This window comes from Acinonyx jubatus, chromosome E1, assembly GCF_027475565.1.
Source record: "Acinonyx jubatus isolate Ajub_Pintada_27869175 chromosome E1, VMU_Ajub_asm_v1.0, whole genome shotgun sequence".
Lineage (NCBI taxonomy): Eukaryota > Metazoa > Chordata > Mammalia > Carnivora > Felidae > Acinonyx > Acinonyx jubatus.
In genome coordinates, this window is record NC_069397.1 from 26,802,928 (window position 1) to 26,825,267 (window position 22,340).

General features: G+C 39.5%; 1 long non-coding RNA gene across 1 annotated transcript in view; it reads left to right on the top strand.

Moving 5' to 3' along the window:
* LOC113592656 (uncharacterized) overlaps positions 1-19,594 on the top strand; it is a 66,674-nt gene extending 47,080 nt beyond the window's left edge. Inside the window, exon 3 of the long non-coding RNA XR_003412576.2 lies at positions 16,241-19,594. This is a non-coding gene — a long non-coding RNA (uncharacterized LOC113592656). The remainder of the gene's footprint in view (positions 1-16,240) is intronic.
* The last annotated feature ends 2,746 nt before the right edge of the window (positions 19,595-22,340 follow it).

Sequence of the window (22,340 nt, forward strand, 5' to 3'; positions counted from 1 at the left end):
TTCCTAGTTAACCTTTTGAAGTTAACACTTTGATCTCGACAAATTTGTAGTTTTTCCAAGCCTTGATATATGCTCCACTGAACTCTGGTGCTTTCTCTAAGGTTCAGATCAGGGTAATCTACGGGAAGGTATAGGTGTAGGGAAAGTGGTCTCACCAAAGTCTACCCGTCCTAGACCTAGAGGGTATTATGCTAAGTGAAATAAATCAGACTGGAAAAGACAAATATCATATGATTTCATTTATATGTGGAATCTAAAACACAAAACAGGGACACCTGGGTGGTTCAGTCAGTTAAGCCTCCAACTTCAGCTCAGGTCAAGATCTCGCAGTTTGTGAGTTTGAACCTCATGTCAGGCTCTGTGCTGGCAGGTCGGAGCCAGGAACCTGCTTCAGATTCTGTGTCTCCCTCTCTCTCTGACCCTCTCCTGCTCTCTCTTTCTCTCTCTCTCTCAACAATAAATAAATATTAAAAAATTTTTAAACAAAACAAATGAATAAACAACCAAACAAAAAGCAGAACCAGACCTATAAATAAACTGATGGTTTATTTATAACAAACTGATGGTTGCCAGAGGGGAGGGAGGTGGGAGAATGGGTAAAATGGTTGAAAGGGAGTGGAAGATCTAGGCTTCAGTTACGTAATGAATAAGTCACAGGAATAGAAGGTACATCATAGGAAATACAGTCAGTGGTATTGTAAGATGACAGATACCTACACTTGTGGTGAGCATAGCATAATGTATAGAGTTGTGGTTTTTAAAATTTTTTAATTCCAGTATAGTTAACATACAGTGTTCTATTAGTTTGGGGCATACAATATAGTGATTTAACAATTCCATACATCACCCAGTGCTTATCATAACAAGTGCGCTCCTTAATGCCCATCCCCATCCACCTTCCTCGGGTAACCGTCAGTTTGTTCTCCATAGTTATGAGTCTGCTTCTTGGTTTGTCTCTCTCCCATTTGTTTTGTTGATTAAATCCCACATATGAGTGAAATCATGTAGTATTTGTCTTTCTCTGATTTATTTCTCTTAGCATTATACTCTCTAGCTTCATCCATGTCATTACAAATGGTGAGATTTCTTTTTTTTTTTTTTTGTGGCTGAATGATATTCCATTGTGTCTGTATATACCACATCTTCTTTATGCATTCATCTATGAAAGGGCACTTGGGCAGCTTCCATAATTTGGCTATTGTCAATAATGTATAGTCTTGTTGAATCACTATGTTGCACACCTGAAACTAATGTAACATTGTGTGTCAGCTACACTCAAATTAAAAACAAACTTAAAAAAAAATCTATCCATCCTAGATCTACAATGTAATGAGACTTGAACTACAGAATGAATAATAAGACACGATGTACTAAAAAAGGAAAAAAAAAAAAGCCCTTTGCACAGTGAAGGAAAGCATCAACAAAACAAAAAGGCAACCTATTAAATTGGAGAAGATATTCGCAAATGATATATCTCATAATGGGTTAATATCCAAAATACATAAAGAACCTATATAACTAAATACAAAAATAACAAATAATCCAATTAAAAATGGGCAAAGAAACTGAATAGATACTTTTACAAAGAAGACATATAGATAGCCAACAGACACATAAAAAATGCTTAACATCGCTAATCATCAGGGAAATGCAAATCAAAACCACAGTAAGATATCACCTTACATCTGTCAGAATAGCTAAAATAAGAAACACAAGAAATAACAAGTTTTGGCGAGGATGTAGAGAAAAAGGAACTCTTGTGCACTGTTGGTGGGAATGCAACTGGTACAGCCACTGTGGAAAACAGTATGAATTTTCCTCAAAAAAGTTAATAATAGAACTACCATATAATCCAGTAATTCCACTACTGGGTATTTACCCAAAGAAAATGAAAACAGTAATTTGAAAAGATATGTGTACGCTTTATGTATTGAAGCATTATTTAGAATAGCCAAGATATGGAAGCAACCCAGTTGTCCATGGATAGATGAATGGATAAAGAAGATGTGGTATTAAGAAGGAAAAGGAGAAGAGAAAGGACGAGGAGGAGGGGGGGAGATAGAGGGAAAGGAGAAGTAGAAGTATACATATACAATGGAATATTACTTAGCCATAAAAAAGAATGACATCTTGGCATTAGGAACAACATTATTGGACCTAAGTGAGATAAGTCAGTCAGAGAAAGGCAGCATGATTTCGGTCATATGTGGAATTTAAGAAACAAAACAAATGAATTAACAAAGAAGAAGACACAAACAGTTCCTAAATACACAGAACAAAACTGGTTGCCAGAGGGGAAGTGGGAGGGGGGATGGGTGAGAAATAGATAAAGAGGATTAAAAGTACATGTGCGCTTACACACACACACACACACACCCCCCACACACCTCAAAGCTAATGTATTTTAATGTGAAACAACCATAATAGCAACATGAATCTGAATGTGTTTTGGCCCTTATTTCACTTTGAGATGCACTCAAGTACCTTTAGTTGGAAATGCAACTTACTTTTCTTTTTCCAACTCACTTCTCAAATCAATGACACCATGTCAAATGATTTATTTATCTGGAATACATTTGCATGCCACTGTGTGGTCTGGCCATCTTTTCCAGATTTATAAAGCATTTATTGAGTACCTACTACGTTCTGGGTACATTCTCAAACATGCCTTATTTTTGTTCAGCTTATTTTATGGATAAGGAAACAAAACCTTGGTGAGGTTAAATCTCTTGCCAAATTTTCAACATAATTCAAAATCTAGTGCTACACAATCACTTCCTCTACCAAAATATAAAATGCAAGATATTTTTTGTAAAAGAGATTGAGAAATATTTTTTTCTTATTTTTCACAATTTTTTCATTCAGGAAATATTTATTGAACACTTACCATATACCAGACACTTTTCTAGATACTAGGAATGCATTCATGAACAAAACAATGATGCAAAGCTTATATCTAAATGGGAGGAGAGTGAAAATGATCATGTCAGTTGTCAGTATGTAAGACGGCAGTAAGTGCTAAAATAGCTCCACATTGCCCAGTAATAAAATTCCTGCCCTCGTTTTTCTTGTCCTAGAAATCAACACCTTTTGTAATTTTTACATGGCCAATCACTTCCTCCTTAAAGAATTTTTTTCACTGTATACAAAATCAACCAGCTCAACGGTTGTTCCTTCTCAGTGTTCTTTACTGGTTCCTCTTCATTTCTCTGACCTCTAAATACAGAAGTGTTGCAGGATTCAGCCCTCATATCTCTTCTTGGTCTATATTCATGTTTTATTCTGTCTCACAGCTTTAAATACCATCTATGCACTGATGACTCCCCAACATATATCTCTATTCTAGACCTCTCCCCTAAATCTGTGAGTGTCAGATCTTGGATATCTGATAGAGATCTCAGGCTTAACAGAAAATGACTGCAATTTTATCACAAACTTCCAATCGCTCAGGCCACAGACCTTGGAGTCATCCTTGACTCCTTTCTTTCTCCTATCCCCACATCCAGTTAGTGAGCAAATCCTGTCTGGTCTACCCCATATCAGTCCATTTCTCTCTGATTTCACTGGACACCCTGCCCTGGCTACCATCAACTCTCATCTATATTATTGCAGTTTCCTAACTGGACTCCTTGCTCCTACCTTTGCCCCTTCCATTCAACGATCCAATTAATTCTTTTAAAATAAAAGTTAGCCTGTGTCATTATTTTTCTTAAAACCCGCCAATGGATTCACATGCCACATTAAGTAAAACTACAAAGCTCAAATGGCTGTCAAGGGCCTCGATGGTTTCAACCTGCTATTTCTCTGACATCATATTCTATTCTCACCTCCTTCCTTGTCACATTGCCAACACTTCGGCCTCATTGCTCTGCAAACATACGTCCACCTCAGAGCCTTTGAACTTGCTGCTCCTTCTTCCTGGAAACTTCCTACTGATTATCTCATGGCTCTTTCCCCTAACATACCTTAAGTCTCTACTCAAAGTCACTGTAGCAGTGAGTCCTTCCCTGAGTATCCTACAACATATCCTTCCTCTTACCCAGCTTTATTTTTTTCCCCACAAAACTAGTCACCAACTGATATACAATGTTTGCATATTTGCTTTTTTCCCTTCTTCTTTTCTTTACCGTAGAATGTAAGTTCTGAATATAAGTTGTAGGCCGACAAGGAGATGCCTATTTTGTTCACTGCTATATTTCTACACTGGAACAATGTCTGACACACAGCCAATACTGATTGGATGAATGACTATCAGGAGGCAGTTATTTTCAAGTGATGAAAATCCAAGCCTAAATTATCTAAAAAGACAAAAAAGAAGGTGAGGTGCCTGGGTGGCTCAGTCAGTTAAGCATCCAACTCTTGATTTCGGCTCAGGTCATAATCTCACCATTCATGAGTTGGAGCCCCTCATCGGGGCTGGCAGTGCAGAACCTGATTGGGATTCTCTCCCTCTGCCCTTCCCCTCTCTCTCAACATATAAATAAATAAATAAATACCAAAAAAGAAGGTATTGGCTTAAGTAGCTAAAAAGTCTGGGAATATACTGGTTTCAGGCACATCTGGAGTCAGGGGGTTAAATGATGGTATCAGGACCACAGCTCGCTGGATGTCTCTGATCTTTCTATCTCTCTGCTGGCTTTATTTCCAGGCATACATTCCTTTCATGGTAGGAAGATGGTGACCAGCAGTGGCAGGTTAATTTCCTTATAGCTCCAAGGACAAAAAGAAACTTCCCATTCCCAACAATCTAAAGTCCTGACATGCACTGGCGTGGATTGCTCACATGTTCCCCACAAAAGAATCATTGTGGCTGAGAATGCAACACTTCGGTTAACCAGGTGCCAGTCATATGACCCCTCCTAGAGCTGAGGGTGGAGCCAACAGTACAAACTCCAGATTTAATAATTTGTATTGCAGAGCTTCAAACATGTTTGAGTGCTCAGCTGAGTCCATCCCTGGTGTGTGAAACTTGGGACCATGACACATGGGATGGGCCATCTGGCACATGCCCCTATTTTGATGCACTGGGCTCCTCTGAACCCTGAGAGACTGCAGAGGTGCCCCCTCTCTATTAAAGCTAGCGGTCAGGTGTGAAAAGACACCAGAGAAGGCTCAACCTCACAAGACAACAGGGATCCCCATCAGCATCTGCCTCAGCTCCTCTCCTGGATTCTAGATCAACAACTACATTAAGTGGCAGCATAATTGAGCTGGGTCTGAAAAAGGAGGAAAGGGACTATTCCCAAATGGAGCTGTAAAAATGAGCCAGCATGTTCCAGTAGGAGCCTGAGAGTACTCGTGGGATGAAATTTTGAGGGTGCTTGATCAAGGGAGCCAGAACCTAACACTGGAAAAAGTACAGTTTATTGGAATCTCATATCTCTACCCTCCCAGGATATGGGATTTAATATTGAGCAAGAACCCCAGGGGATGGTGCAAATTCATTGCTAGGGCAGCTCTTAGAAACATGGAGAAAGTGATGGTCCACTCTGAATGAAGTCAAAACATCTGAATTGCTCTGACAGATGGTAGAGGAAAGAATCAAGAAAGCGAGAGAAGTAAACACATTGGAATAGATATTTTGTGAGGCCGGATGACCTACCAAAGGATACTACATGTATGTATATTACATATACCCAGACAACGCTACATTTGTCAAAGCTATCAGGAATATGCTAGTGAGAGAGGCACCAGCATCAGTTAAAGTTTCAGTGGTGGCTAGGGTTACCAGTAGGAGAGACTGTCATAGGGCTTGGCCCACTGACAAAAATGGGCCTGATGGGGCCCTGAAGCAGTAGAGACTAGGGGGCAGCACCTAACTACCATAAGCCAAGGGGGGGGTGGGCGGGGATCCCACAATTATTGCCATGACCAGCAAAGTGGAATGGCAGCCAAGGGGGCTTGACTCAAAGAAAGCTGTGGAGATGGTTAATAGAATCCTAAGGGGCAAAATAGATAGGCAGCTAATGTGGGTATTGCTTAACATACATCATCCAAAGAAAGCAGGGATGGAGAGCACAAGGCTGAGAGCAGTTGCCCAATAAAAAGCCATGATTGGGGCATCTGGGTGGCTCAGTTGGTTGAGTGGGCGACTCTTGATTTTGACTCAGGTCATGATCTTGCCGTTCATGAGATCATGCCCCACATGGGGCTCTGTACTGACAGAAATGATCCTGCTTGGGATTATCTCTCTTCTCTCTCTCTCTCTCTCTCGTCTCTCAAAATGAATAAATAAACTTAAAAAAAAAAAGTCATGATTGGGGAACCAGCAAGAACTCCACTTGAACTACAAGTTATGGCTCCTGCCTGGACATTTTTAATCCCTGTGTCCACGGATGAGCAAGCAAGACTCACCATCTTGGCAAAAGTAATTGACTGTTGTTACAAAATGGCGGGAAGGAGGAATATGTATGGGACTCAGGTGATCCACTGAGTGCTTTATATAGTATCTCCTTGCCCAACTAAGAATGTATAGGGACAAGTACAGCAACCAAAGCCTGAGAAAGGTATGGTCACCAGTGGCTCAGACCCATCAGAAATGAAGGTTGTGTTTCACCACCAGGTAAGTCACTGAGACCAATAGAGATAATAGATAAGGGCAAATAAATTTAGAATAGATAGTGGAGAAGGGAGAGAATTAGTACCACTTGTGGCCCCAAGGCCACTGCAGTGATAAGGACTATAGTTCATCCTACTAACCTCCCTCTTCTAAGTTTCTCTGCAAGAAGAAAGACCCACCACAGTCCTGGAGGAGCTGATCCCCAAATGTGAAGTGGTGGATCTGGATGGTGAAAGGGTGGACTGTGACGGTCAGGAAGATGTACTACTTGGATCCCCCTTCGAGAAAGAACTTCCATCCAGCTGCAAGGGGAGAAATTAGCAGATGATCTCCAGCTGCAGTGTCTCAGACTATACTCAATTTTTGAGCTGAGGCCATGCTTTTCCCTGGAAAATAACTGAACATGATGGAAATATGAGAGCCTGACTAGTTCTGCCCAACAGAGATACCCTCTGATTGTCAATCTTTACTCCAGAGCTTCCAAGTGAGTTGGCCAAAACTTTGTTCTAAGCATCTCCTTATTCAATCTTTTTTCCTCCCTACTTTTCTTTCACAAGTGGCAGATCCACACCAGGGTCCAGAGGCTTTACCTGTCCTATCCTGCCTCCTCCCCCTTTTTTTCTATTACAGGCATTTCACCAAAATCAACTCCTTACACTCTAAACTCCATCTCAGGGTCTGCTTCCTGGAAGATGCAACTGATACAGAGGATTACAAAAGATGGCTTCCTGCCTGTATGACTTTGGACAAGCCACTCAATCTCTCTATGCTTCAGTTTTCTCAGTATAAATGAGGATATTAGTACCTCTCTCATAGGGTTGTTGGGGGCTTAAATGTGATATTTAAGAGATTTATGAGAATTAAATGAGAGAATGCATGTAAAATGTCCGGCAGTCTTGCACATGTGATAAATGTTAGCTGTTATGCTGATAGAAGAGATAAGGCAGACTATTGGAATTTTTTAGGTTTCTCCCATCCAGGCAGATATGTTCATTTGCCTAGCACTGGAGAATAGTTATTAGTTTTTTCCCCCAGTATGATTAACATCTTCACCTGTAGTGAGAAGTGTTGGTTATGCCAAATCAAGACAGTAACAATAGACCCGAAAGATAAGTAATTATAATTGTTTCTAGAAATGTGATTTTTTTATTAATATAATAATGACAATCAAAATTTGAGATAGAAATTGAATTGTGATTTTGTAACTGAATGTAAATTTACATGTTAAAACAGGAAGAACAATATGCATTTTCCATATCTAAAAACAAGGATGATTTATCCTCCTGCAATGAATTTTGATGTAACATGCATGGGGTCACTGCTGTGATACATTTTGGTTTTCAATAATATGTGGTGTCCTTTTTAAATCAAACTTTTCATTTAATCTCATTCTCGTGTATAAACATGTACACATCTATTTTGGTTACAGTTTTCACAAAGGTAGGAAGAGAAATACCAATAGGAACTTTATCCAAAAGGTTAGAAGAGTCTAATTCAGCAAAAAAAAAAAAAAAATGTTTATTAGTCCAGTGGCTAAAAGTGCCTATTATGTTATTTGAGCTGACTTTAAGTCTCATCTGAACTACATTTATGGTGAAAGGCATTCATTAAAGTACTTATTGGGGCGCCTGGGTGGCTCAGTCGGTTAAGCATCCAACTTCGGCTCAGGTCATGATCTTGCAGTCCGTCAGTTTGAGCCCCACGTCAGGCTCTGTGCTGACAGCTCAGAGCCTAGAGCCTGTTTCAGATTCTGTGTCTCCCTCTCTCTCTGACCCTCCCCCGTTCATGCTGTCTCTCCCTGTCTCAAAAATAAATAAACGTTAAAAAAAATTATAAAAAAAATAAAATAAAATAAAGTACTTATTACTTCCTCTGGTGAGTCCCTCGGCTAGTGGAATTTTATTTTATTTCAGTTTTTGAGCCAATTTTTTAAAAATTTAAATACAATGTAACATTGGTTTCAGGAGTAGAATTCAGTGATTCATCACTTACGTACAACACCCAGTGCTCATCACCAGTTCCTTCCTTAGTACCCACCACACTAGCAGAATTTTTTTTTTAATGTTTATTTATTTACTTTGAGAGAGAAGAGTGCAAGTGGGGGAGGGCAGAGAGACAGGGAGAGAGATGAATTCCAAGCAGGCTCTTCGAGGAGAGCCCAACAGGGGGCTCAAACTCATGAACTGTGAGATGATGACCTGAGCCAAAATCAAGAATTAGACATTTAACCAACTAAGCCACCCATGCACCCCATGCTAGTGGAATTTTAAAAGACATGTAAGCTGAAGGATTTACTTAATTATATTCTGCATTTGATTTTAATGGGGAAACCAATCATTACAATGCACTAAGCCATGAGGTAGAGTTACCATCCTTTAGGAGAGAAGTTGACACTTTTATGTTTAATTTGGTAATTTTTTTTTATCACCATGCCATTTTCTGCATCTGTTGCTCTTCAAATTAATTTTGAAGCAATTTTCTTACTGTAGATGGACACTGTGAGGATGAAAAATTCTCACCCTGGAAGCATCCTGGTACTTTATTTAGCCTTTCCACCAAGAACTCACCCTGAAAATCAGATTAATAAATTCACAAATGTACACATCATTTCTGAAAAAAATTTTTTTTAACTCTGCGGGTCTAGTCAATTAAAACAAGAATGATTGCCTTTTTTGTTTCTTAAAATATTATCCTAAATTTCTGTTTCAACCACTATCCTAACAATCTCCTTGAAGATCAGTTGAATATAAAATCATAAAGATACACCTGGTCCAAAACAACAATTAAATACATTGTCCCTCCTTCTACTTTAAAGACACCAAAGCATAACAGTATATAGTCTACATATGCCATACCTAGTCATTAGTTGCTGTTTCACAAAAATAAAGCCACTGGCATATCATGTAATGTTTCTTCCTGATTCACTGCTCCTCCCTGTGACTGTTTAGAAGCTCTTTCTATCCCTATATTTGCTTCCAACATTGCACACATTTTCTTCTCGTGCTTAAAAAGAAATGTCAAGTTCCTGATCTTTTGTTAAAGATTCATTGCCAGAAATGGTTTCACAGCAGGAGCCTTCGTAGGGAGAGAGTTGGCTCACATTCCTGCTAAGAACTTAACCTGGGAATGATGGAAAAATAATTATAATCAATGTCAGAGAGCATATGGGTTTCTACCGAGAAGCCTGCCAAATAAGACCCACACTAATCCTTCCCATCTACTATCAGTCAGTTGACTCTAGCGGACAAATTCCTCATATTTGAATAAACGAAAGCCCAAATCTCACACATATTTCTCCCACATCTTAGAGGTTTCTGAAAGAAACCAGTAAGTGCCTTGCATATTTCTTAAGCTTAGTTTCCATAAACCTACAGTTACTGTGTTTTCGTGTCTATAAATGTGGTAGTGCCTTATTTCTACTTCATCCTTTAACCTGGGTGATCCATTATGATCAGTCTATAGATAGTGGAAGAAATGAGGCCATTTAAAAATATACACTGAAAAAAACCCCACATTTGAATAGCATTGCACTTTGTGTTGATGTGTCTTTCAGCTGGATACACCTCAACAGTATGTATCATTTCTGAAAGGGGAATAATGCTGAGGTGATTAAATGGAGGCAGAGACACCTGGTGCATATCATTACGGAATAAGGTCCTAGATGATTTAATTAAGATATTTATTGGTAAAGAGTGGCTTTCCAAACATTTTTCCACTGGGTTTATGTTTCACTTTGCCATCTACCCTGCTTCGCTTTTCTTGGGTTATGTGCCAGGTAGTTTATAAATATATATATATACACATATATATTTATATAAATGTATATGTGTTTGTGTGCATATATATATATACATATATATATATATATATATTTTAGGAGAGGATTTTCTGTTTGCAGAATCCCAGAACAGAGGGAAATCAGAGGCAGATTTGAATTTTCCTCACAAGCCTCTGTATTTCAAACATTTAAAGCCCTAGAATAATTTGCCTCTTTTCTACACAGTGGAAAGATAAAATCAAGCCTGTCTTAAACCAGCATTCTATTATTTTTGTAAGTGTAAATAAATCAATAAACACAATAAACATATTGCATTCTTTCTGGCTACGCAATGCAGAGAGTAGACAAGGTGGGGGGGGGGGACATTCTTATTAAATATTGGTGGTTCTTATTTCCAATATTTAGAGAATTTTAAGCAAAGAGAGAAATGAATTGGAAATGAGGTTGCTGTTTGCTATTATGGAGCCCCATTTACAGATCTAGCACTTAATTAACAAAGATACAATATATTTGGCAGCTGCCTCTTTATCCTAATGCCCTTCTACTCCTATTGAGATATTCAATATAGCTGTCTGAGCATTCAAGTCATATTGTAAAACAAAGATTTTTAGAGAGGAATTGTATACTGACATGGTTATTCCCCTAGCCATGCAACTCAGCCCCAACTCCCAGTGCTAAATTTACAAAGATGAAATGGCATTTTCCCCAAAGCTGCATTGTCAGCTGTTAGGAAGACTTGCATTTCACTTCTTATTTCCTCCAGCATAGTTTGTAAAACCTTGTGAAAACTCCAAGATGACCAATATCCCTGAAATAAACAGGGTGCAATTCTGTATTTACAGACTAAAATGAACCAGAAATGGACATTCTCACATAGCAACTATTGAGAGCAGGATGAAAACCGATACTCAAAGACTTTAAGGTTTTTGACTCAGAAAAAAATTCTAGCTATATTTTCTCTGTAACTGGTTTGACAGGACCTAGAAATCTAATTTGCCAGATACTGGTCCCATGTATTTTGTGAGGATACTATGTATATTACCAAAATGCCTCATAATTCAATTTATGAGGTAGCCAAATAAGATTATGGGAGCTTTCTTTCTTTCTTTCTTTGAGCAGGCTGTGCTATGCTTATTAATAATAAAAACACCTCACCCACTCGTTCACTATAAAGGCACTATAAATGCCCTAGTGAATTATGTTCCCAAGTTTATTAGTAAGTTCGTTGCTTAAAAAATCCAAATGGTTTTTCCTTAGGCACAATGGTATAAATGGTAGTTATATTCCAAGCATAAACCCCAAATTTGATTGACCTCTAAATCATAGGAGTAAGACCAGTCTGAGTTATGGTTGCTAGGAGTCACATCTCTGCTGATCATTCTGCATTTATCACCTGCTCTGTGCTTTGAAAGGCTGGGCTACAAATGGATTCATTCACCTGCATTTCCTTGCAGGCTGGTTTTTACTTGGTTTTAGCCAAGAAAGGGCATGGATCATCGATGAGAGAGTAAGAGGAGAGTCAGGATGGGGTATTTCTTTGGCTATTCCTATCCTGATTAGCTGTTGCCAATCTGGCAGTGGCTATGTTTCTCCAGACTACATCTCTAGCTAGGTGGCCCTTCCTCCAAAGCTCCAGCTCTTACTGGGCCATAGGGACACCATTCGTTTGCTTCCTTTGTCCTCACCTTTTGGGGGGTATAATCACTCCATGCTCATGCCAGTCTTTGGTGTCTCAACATCCTGTGTTGGTTCTCATAACCCTGCCCATGTCTCAGTTAGCAATTCCTTCATTAGGGGCACCTGGGTGGCATCTGACTCTTGATTTTGGCTTAGGGCATGATCTCATGGTTTGTGAGTTTGAGTCCCACATCAGGTTCTGGGCTGACAGTGCAGAGCCTGCTTGAAATCCTCTCTTTCTCTCTCTGCCCCTCCCACACTCATGCTCTCTCTCTCACTCAAAACTAAATAAATAAACATTTTTTTTAAAAAAAAGAAATAATTCCTTTGGGTGCCTGGATGGCTCAGTTGGTTAAGTGTCCCACTTCCGCTTAGGCTATGATCTCGCTGTTCATGGGCTCGAGCCCCTCATCGGGCTCTGTACTGACAGCTTAGAGCCTGGAACCTGCTTCAGATTCTGTGTCTCCCTGTCTCTCTCTCTCACAAAAATAAATAAACATGAAAAAATTTTTTTAAAGAAATAATTCCTTCATTAAAATATCTTCATTTGTATGATCCATCAAGATCCTGACTAGGACAGTGAAGGATGAATGGGAAAAAGAATTTCTTATTTCTTTCCTGGGTGCAGATGTTGCTGCCAGAATTTCAAGCAGGATCATTCATGTATCTAAGAGATACTAATTATGCTCTTCTTATGTGCCATTCAGTGTGAATAAAACAGATCTAGTCCCTGCCTTCAAGGAATTGACATTCCTACTTGGGAAGACAAACTTAGTAAATACACAAACAAGTAAACAAAATGGTTATATATTCTGGGAAGTATAGTTTAGGAAATACACAGGATGCACTGATAGAGGATCATTGAGGAGGCAGGGCCATTTTGGATAGGGTGGTCAGGGAAGGGCTTGTTGAGAAGGTGACATTTCACTGAGACCTCAAGGTTGAAGAGGAGAGAGCCACTAGGAAAAGAGCTGGCAAAGGGTGGAGAAGATGTGTTCCAGGCAGAAGTTCTTGAAAGTGTAAAGGCATGGGTGGGAGGAACGAACGTGGTCCACAAACCAGGACCTATGGCAGCTATTTGACTTCGAAGGAAATTGATGACAGATATTTGCAAGCCACATGGGGGTTGAGGAATGAAAAGTATGACTGGAGTAGAAGCCAGGTGGAGAATGGTACAAGATGAGGCTTGAAAGTTTGCTCAGAGAGCTCAGGGCAGAGCCCTGTAGGCCAGCATGAAGAATATGGATTTTATTCCAAGTATAATGGGAAGCCATGAAGAGTTTCAAAGTACAAAGTGATACAATCTTGTTGGGATGAGCACTGGGTGTTGTACCTAAGCCAATGTGACAATAAATTACATTAAAAAAACAAAACAAAACAAAAAAAGTGTTATAATCTAGCTGCTCTATGGAGAAGGGCTTCAGGGGAAAACAAGTGGAACTGGGGAGAAGAGTCAGAATTCTATCACAATCCAGGACAAAGATGACTATGTTTTGCTGTAAAGAGGAGGGAGTGGAGATGTAGAGAAGCAGACCTCTTCGAGTTTCATGTTGGAGATAGAGCTGACAGGACTTGATAGGGAAGGGTTAGGAATGGGGTGAGGCCGGGGAAGGGGAAGACTCAAGGTGACTCCCAGGTTTCTGGCTTGGGCCACTGGCTGAATGGTGGAGATGTTAACTGAGAGGAGAAAGACTAGGGGAAGAATAGGGATGGAAAGATTGGTACGGTGAACATGTCTAAGAGTCACCCAAAGGTAAATGTCAAGCAGGCAGATGGCTCTCAGAGCCTGGGGCTCTGAGGACAGATTTGAGTTGTTTCTTAGTCAAGTAGATTCCTCAGGCCAACCTGGCTTAGGCCAAAAGTGATCTCCACCAGGCCTGGATGTAGTCACTAGAAAGCCATATGGGGTTTAGGTGTAAAGCATGCCTGGATCTTGCTTTGTCATTAGTGTACATATTTTCTTTGAAAACCCCAAAGAAGGAAATGGCTGGTTGAAAACAAGATTTGAGAATTCCTAGGTCCCTGATTAAACACCATCGTAATCTTGCCTCTAGAGTTCCTATTTTAACATGACTTAATGGTATATTTAAAGAAGAGCCTCCAGAGTCCAGTTTGGCAGACGTACAATAATGTCCTTATGGGGAGGCACCCATAATAAAATATAAGGTTCCAAGGCTTTTCATTCCGGTTGTCATGGCAACAGCAGCAAGAGCTCTGGAGGTAGGAAGAAGGAAGAGGGAGGCGAGTGGAGAAACCAGGAGCTGTGGTGTGGTGGCTGTTAGTCTTGGGAAGATAATTAAAGACAGATTATTTGTAAGCTGAATGGAGAACATACCCTATAAATTCAGGCAGTTATAAGTATATAGTTTGTAATTGGACAATTTGTTCATTCTAAGGACCGGAAATACACTTAAAAGCTTTTTCAGACCCGGGGCCTGGGAGTACATCATGCAACTGTTCTATCCCCTGTGCCCATTGCACTGCCTGGAGCTCCATGTACTTGAATGAATGAGCAGATGAATTCCCAAAAGAAGAAACACTACTTATTTTATTTGGGTTTTAAATTGCTAGGTGGACAGATCCTTTGGGTAAAGATTCTATTTTACATCAAAACCATATACATCTTAACTACAAGTGTTGGTGAGGATATGGAGAAAAAGGAACTCTCATGTGTTGTTGGTGGGGATGCAAACTGGTGCAGCCACTGTGGAAAACAGTATGGAGGTTCCTTAAAAAAGTAAAAATAGAATGACCATATGATCCAGCAATTCCACTACTGGGTATTTACCCAAAGAACACAAAAACACTAATTCAAAAAGATATATGCATCCTTATGTTTATTGCAGCATTATTTACAGAAGCCAAATTATGGAAACAAGTGTCCAGCGATAGGTGAATGCATAAAGAAGAATATATATGTATGATGGAATATCACGCAAACATAAAAAAGAATGAAATCTTGCCATTTGCAACATGGATGGAACTAGAAAGTGTAAAGCTAAGTGAAATAAGTCTGTTAGAGAACAACAAATAAACACAATATGATTTCACTCATATGTGGAATTTAAAAAACAATAAAACAAAAAAGGAAACAAAGAGACAAACCAAAAAACAGACTCTTAACTCTAGAGAACAGTTACCAGAGTGGAGGTGGGTGGGGGATGGATGAAATAGGTGAAGGAGATTAAGAATACACTTATCATGAAGAACACCAAGTACTGTATAGAATTGTTGAATCATTATATTTTACACCTGAAACTAATATAACACTGTGTGTTAACTATACTGGAATTAAAATTAAAAAAAAAATTTTTTTTAACGTTTATTTATTTTTGAGACAGAGAGAGACAAACCATGAACGGGGGAGGGTCAGAGAGAGGGAGACACAGAATCTGAAACAGGCTCCAGGCTCTGAGCTGTCAGCACAGAGCCCGAGACGGGGCTCGAACTCACGGACCGCGAGATCATGACCTGAGCTGAAGTCGGCCGCTTAACCGACTGAGCCACCCAGGCGCCCCTAAAAAAAAATTTTTTAAAGCATATTCATATTATGGTCAGTAATTATAGGTGACATGCCTAAAAGGAAGACTCACCCCCAAACCAAAAGACCAAGTCTGGAAGTCTCACTCTCTAGGACTGATTCTAACAATCATTCACTAACTGTGGATGGGATATTATATAACTACATACTTCTGATGAAGGTCCATTATATAATAGGCTTTGGATTAGATTCTTGAGGTGATTAAATATTATTTATAAACTGAGGATCCAGGCACTTGGGTGGCTCAGTTGGTTGAGTATTTGACTCTTGGTCTCAGCTCAGGTCTTGATCTCAAAGTCATTGAGTTCAAGCCCTGCGTTGGGCTCCATGCTGAGTGTGGAGACTACAAAACAAACAAACAAACAAACAAAATGTTTTAAAAATAAATAAATAAATTGAGGATCCTCAATGTATTGAAAGTTGTGAAAGTGAAGAAAGGTGACAGTGTGGACAAGAGATTCCTGTCAACCCTAAAAATCAAGGCAACCTGGAGAATGAAAATTCGTTCAAGGGTATGTAGTACATCAGGTGCTCACAAATATCCAGACATTCAAAAGGGCAAATCCCCAATGGTATGTACCCATCCATAGCCTATGCAAAATATCTCTCAAAACCTTTTATTTTTGCTCTAATTCTGTGCTCACCAAGCAGCCAATATTGTAATTACTAATTCTGTTTCCTTCAGATGCTGAAGAGAGTACCCTGGATGAGAAACACATATACCCCAATAACTGGAAAAGTATATCCTCCTTCTTCAAGTTGCGCTGAGGATAAAATTCAAACCCCACCAAGATCGCACAGACCTTATGATCTGGCCACTACTGATTTCTCCAAGCTCAACTCCCAATACTGCCCCCCTTCACTGTAAGTTGTAGTCACACTGGTTCCTTTCCATTTCTGAAACACTCCAAAATTTTCCCTGCCTACAGCCTTTGCCCTTCTAGTTTACCTGAGAGCAATGCTTTTCCTCAGATCCCCCTATGGCTGGTTACTTCTTACCAATCCTGTCTCAGCTAAATGTCACCTCCCCACACAGGCTTTCTGTGATCTCTGTGCCTACCATTGCAACCCTTCCCCTTTTATGCCCCCCCACCACCACCACGGTCCCTAGCTATCCCTTAGCCAGTCTTATCACTATATAATCTCTTGTTTACTTTTTTATTATCTGATTCCCAAACTGGAATAAAAGTCCAACATAGCTACAGCCCCAGCAATGACCACAGAGTTAATACTCAATAAATACTTGTGAAATCAAGTGAATGGGATGGGGCGAGAAATGACATATGAGCTGCTCTGCACTAGAGAGAAGAGATACAAATAGGGAGTGCGATCTGAGATAAATGGAACCTTCCCTTGTGCCCACAATGTAACTTCCAGAAAGCACCATTAAAGTACCAGTCAGTGCATATATTTTTGGTTTTGTGTGTCCCTTTACCCCAACTCCAGTGTAGACCACGAACAACTTGAAAACAAGAACCATCTTGTTCTTGTTGGCATCCCCACTGTCCCAATAAATATTCACCGGATCCCTCAATTCCCTGCTGAGGGAAATCGGCAGTTCAGAGAAAAAAATAGAGATTTCCTGTTAGATGAGCTTTACTTCATTGGCTGGGTAAGCGCCTGCCAGAATGAGCAGTTTCTATAAGAAAACAAAAAGATACACCGTATGGTAGTGGCAGCACCAAAAGATAGCCTTAGGTGAATCCTTTAGCCCTCCATCTGTAGTCTCCATCAGCACCCTCCAAGTAACCTCCAAAAAGACTTCAGGCAATCCCCCAGCCAGATGGCCGGCGTGAGCTCTTCCTGCCTAGAAATGCTACCACCATGTCTGTCCATGGAAATCAGACAGAAACAGCGACTACTTGACAAAAGTCCAGAAACAGACTTATAAAAACAGCCTAGCTGAAAGTAAGGGTGCACAAAGGAAGCACCAGTAAAGACCAGCATTCAACAAGGAGTGACTGGAAAGAACTGTTTCATGTTTTAAACACTGCCAAGCTGAGTAACATGAGACCGAACTTGTTATTTTGCTTGACTATATATAGTTTGCATCCTGGAATTCACTCATACTATATATAGTAGAGTTTTATTCATGCACTCCAACTGATTATGTGTGCTGGGCTGAAGTGTTACAGTGGTGCCAGAAATGAAGAGAAAATGGAAATCTTCCACAGACCTATGGGCATGTTCTTCACGCCCACTGCCATTTTCACTAATGCGTGGCGGCGGCAGAAAGCTAATTGAGACCAGCCATGGAATAACAGGCTAGAACCTCTGCTGCAACGAATGCCTCTTTTCAGTCTTTTCCTTGTGGAGTATTTATTTATTTAAGAACTGGCTATGGTCATCATTCAGAAATACAAAGAGGGTTTAAAGGCCCAAATAATTACCCAGCTTTTATAACAAAAGAATAACACAAAAATAGTTTCTTGTCCTGTCTCACTCAAGAAAGCCAGTTCTATTAAACTGCTCATCATTAGCTGTTTCATAAATCTCAGTCTTTGGGATTTAAGTAATTTTTATTTAACTGCTGCTCTTTCTTGATTAAAATAGCAATTGTTCTGACTTGCTTCCTAAAGTAAAATGTTCTCTGAATAGCCTGTTTTAGGCTGAGAAACTCATTTTAATTTCGGAGTCTCAGGTCTCTTTTAAAAAGCTACTTTTGGTCATCTCCTTAAAACTGGAGATGTCTGGTAAAGTTCCTAAAGGGTCTTTACTGAGAGGGTAGTGTGGTAGACATATTTAGTGTTTTTACTGCCCAGCATCTATCATCCCTTATTGACAATATACCCCAGTTTCCCTTTGGGGTATTATTTCTCTCCTTTCTACCAACACACTTCCCATGAAGCACACTTCACTCCTGTGCCCACAGCACAGCCAATGGTAGCATGCTATCTCTTTGATTACAGGGATGGATTGGGAGTTGAGCACATGGTTCAAAATAGGCCAATCAAAACCCATAAGACTCGGGCAGCTGGGTGGCTGAGTCAGTTAAACATCTGACTCTTGATTTCAGCTCAGGTCATGATCTCATGGTTCATGAGTTCAAGCCCCACATCAGGCTCCATGCTGACAGTATGGAGTCTGCTTGGGATTCCCTCTCTCTCTCTCTCTCTCTCTATCTCTCTCTCGGCCCCTCCCCCACTCTCTCACTCCTCAAAATAAATAAATAAACTTAAAACCCATAAGACTCAATTCTGGGACTTTTACTGGAGCTCTTTGAGGAAAAGGTGGTGTTTTTTCTGTAATTGGTTGTGGTGGTCTTGATTGCCCATAGCTGCCATAGACCACTGGCAACTATAGAACAGAACTAACTCAGGAAGTAGAGCTGAGGATCCCGATCCCGATCTTCCAAGTATTTTTTATTTCAACTTAATTTTGTTTTTCATGATTCCAAACTAAAAGGTATACACAAATAGATTCTACTCTTTCTCTTGCCCCACTCCAGCTCTTTTCCTTAATGGGTAATAATTTTTATTGTTTTTGGTTTATTCTTCCAGTGTTTCTTCATGCAAATAAAATAAAATATGAATATATTTTTTACTTCCCCCTTTTTGTTCTGCATGCATTTTATTTCTTCAATATATGTTCATTCAAGGAATACCCTTCTTTGAAATTCTATGGTGCCTTTGATTATTCCTGGTTGCTTTCCACATAATATTTGAAATGGCTCAGAGCCTTATTTAGCATATCCTACCACTTCTCTGCTTTGTTACCCTGGAGACATCATGATTTAATACTGGAGAATCCTATTTCACCAGAATTAGAGAATTCAAATTGAGGAGCTAAAATGAGGGTCCAATGCCAAACTAAAAAAAAGACTTTCTAGAAAGTCTAATCTGAATACTACCAAACAGAGACTATTTCAGGCAGTGGGGGAAAAATAGAAGGGGATGCCAAGAAGCCTAATTTTTTAGACCAAAAACAGAGATTGGCAGTGACAGGTACCTGAGCAGATAACCCAGAAAGAAGAGTATACATTGCTACCAAATGATCCATTATTTTGAATAGATGTCAAATTCAGTTCTTTTGGTTGGTCAGAAATCTCTGATCAAAGTAATACACTGACCCACATGATCTCTTTTTTTTTTTTTAATTTTAAATGTTTTTATTTTATTTTTGAGAGAGAGAGAGACAAAGAGACAGAGTATGAGTGGGGGAGGGGCAGAGAGGGAGGGAGACAATCTGAAGCAGGCTCCAGGCTCTGAGCTGTCAGCACAGAACCCGACACGGGCTCAAACGCATGAACCGCGAGCTCATGACCTGAGCCAAAGTTGGACGCTTAACTGACTGAGCCACCCAGGCACCCCTGTTTGTTTGTCTTTTTAAAGTTTATTTTGGTCACTTTTTCTTTTCTTATATTGCAGAACTGTATATTGATATACCCAGTGAGGGCTGATATTTTCTCTGGCTTGGATAGATTTTAAACAGGTTACATAAACACATTACCATTTATGGTTTCGTGCAGGTCTTTTTCTTTTTTAATGTTTATTTATTTTTTTGATAGAGAAAGACAGACGGTGAGAGAGAGGGGGGCAGAGAGAGAGGGAAACACAGAATCTGAAGCAGGCTCCAGGCTCTGAGCTGTCAGCATAGAGCCTGAGGTGGGGCTCGAGCCCATGAACAGTGAGATCATAATCTGAGCCGAAGTCGGATGCTTAATCAACTGAAGCCAGGTGCCCCCATGCACAGCTTAATAGAAGTAAATGAGCTAGGCATTCTGTTCTTTTATCCTTTAAGCATTAAATAAATAAATAAATGAATAGCATTTATCGCTTACTTTCTCTGTGATCTAAAATTCTAATTGGGGAGTTAGAAGAGTCATGAGAAATTTTTTTTTAGGTAAATATATTTGCCAATTGTGTTTTACCAAGCTACAAACCCCAAGGAATGAATGAAATACAAAGCAGATGTTCACAAAGAAAATAGACCTTATAACAATATACTGCAGTAGTCCTCTCTCCCCCACCACCCCCTTCCCCCCACCTTATCCACAGGGATATATTCCAAGACCTCCAGTGAATGCCTGAAACTGCAGATAGTACTGATCCCTACATATACTGTTTTTACCTATACCTTGGAGATATTGTAGGTTTGGTTCCAGACGACCGCAATAAAGCAAATACCACAATAAAGCAAGTCAAATGAATTTTTTGGTTTCCCAGTGTATATAAAAGTTATATTTACACTATACTGTAGTCTATTAACTGTGAAGTAGCATTAAGTCTAAAAAAAACACCAATGTATATACTTTAATTTTAAAATATTGCTAAAAAAATGCTAGTCATTGTCTGAGATTTCAGTGAGTGGTTAATCACTGATCACAGATCACCATAACAAATATAATAATAATGAAAAAGTGTGAAATATTGGAAGAATTACTAAAATGTGACACAGAGCAGAAAGTGAGCAAATGCTATTGGAAAAATGGAACCAATAGATTTGTTCCCTGCAGGGTTGCCACAAACCTTCAATTTATAAAAACACACTATTTATGGAGCGCAATAAAGTGAAGCACAATAAAATGAGCTATGTCTATACATACATACCTATGACACAGTTTAATTTACAAACGAGGCCCAGGGGCACCTGGGGGGCTCAGTTAGTTAAGCGTCTGACTCCTGGTTTTGGCTCAGATCATGATTTCAAGGTTTGTGAGTTGGAGCCCTGAGCCCTGCATCAGGCTTCGTGCTGATGGTGCCGAGCCTGCTTAGGATTCTCTCTCTCTCCCTCTCTCTCTGCCCCTCCTCTGCTTGTGCTCTCTCTCTCTCTCTCTCTCAAAAATTAATAAATAAACTTAAAACAGCAACAGATGAGGCACAGTAAGAGATTAACAACAAAAACTAATAATAAAATAGAGTAATGATATATTGTAATAAAACTTACGTGAATGTGGTCCTTCTCTCTCTCTCAAAATATTGTACTATATTCACCCTCCTTCTCCTGATGATGTGAGATAACATGCCTATGTGATGAGATGAAGTGTGGTAAATGACCTAGCTTTAGGCTGCTATGGACCTTCTGAGAGTCAGAAGGAACATTTGCTTCCTGACCACAGATGACTGTGGGGGTGGAGGTGGGGCGAGGGGGGGTTGGGAACTGAAGTGGCAGAAAACAAAACCCCAGATAAGGGAGGGGGCACGGGATTAATGAATAGTTTTGGTAAAACGTAGCCTTTGTAACTACGGGATAAAGCTTCATCTTTTCTGTCCTAAAAATGAAATATTTGTTTGCTGGTCAGGTGATGTTGTGAATGCATTTCCAGATGCTGGATCTTAGGAAACAATTATTGAACATACTTTATTCTCAAATATGTGCTACTATTAATTAAGATAAATGTTTTATGCTATTGTCAAATTTCAGTAATTTTGTTTTGGGTGCAAGAAAGCCACCAAAAACATTTATTTTGGAGCTAATGCTATTTTTCTAAGGAAGCACATTTTATAAAAGCTAATTCAGCATAAACTTATTCTAGTCATAAATCCATAGACTCAAAATGTGATTTGGCTTCCAGATTTACACTTGTTTCAATTAAAAAAGGTTTCAATTAAAAATCACTAAGTTATGCCTAAACATCAATTAATTTTTGCCTCAGGGCATGAACCATTTCTATATTAAGTAGCCTAATAGAAAACACTTCACTTTAAAGGTTTTATTTCTTCACTAACACACCATGTGTGAAAATACATTCTTGGCACAATATATTATACAATAGAGTTTGATTACTTACGCATGTTTCTGACATTTAAAATACCTGTCTTGTCTTCAGGAGGTAATACAGAGTA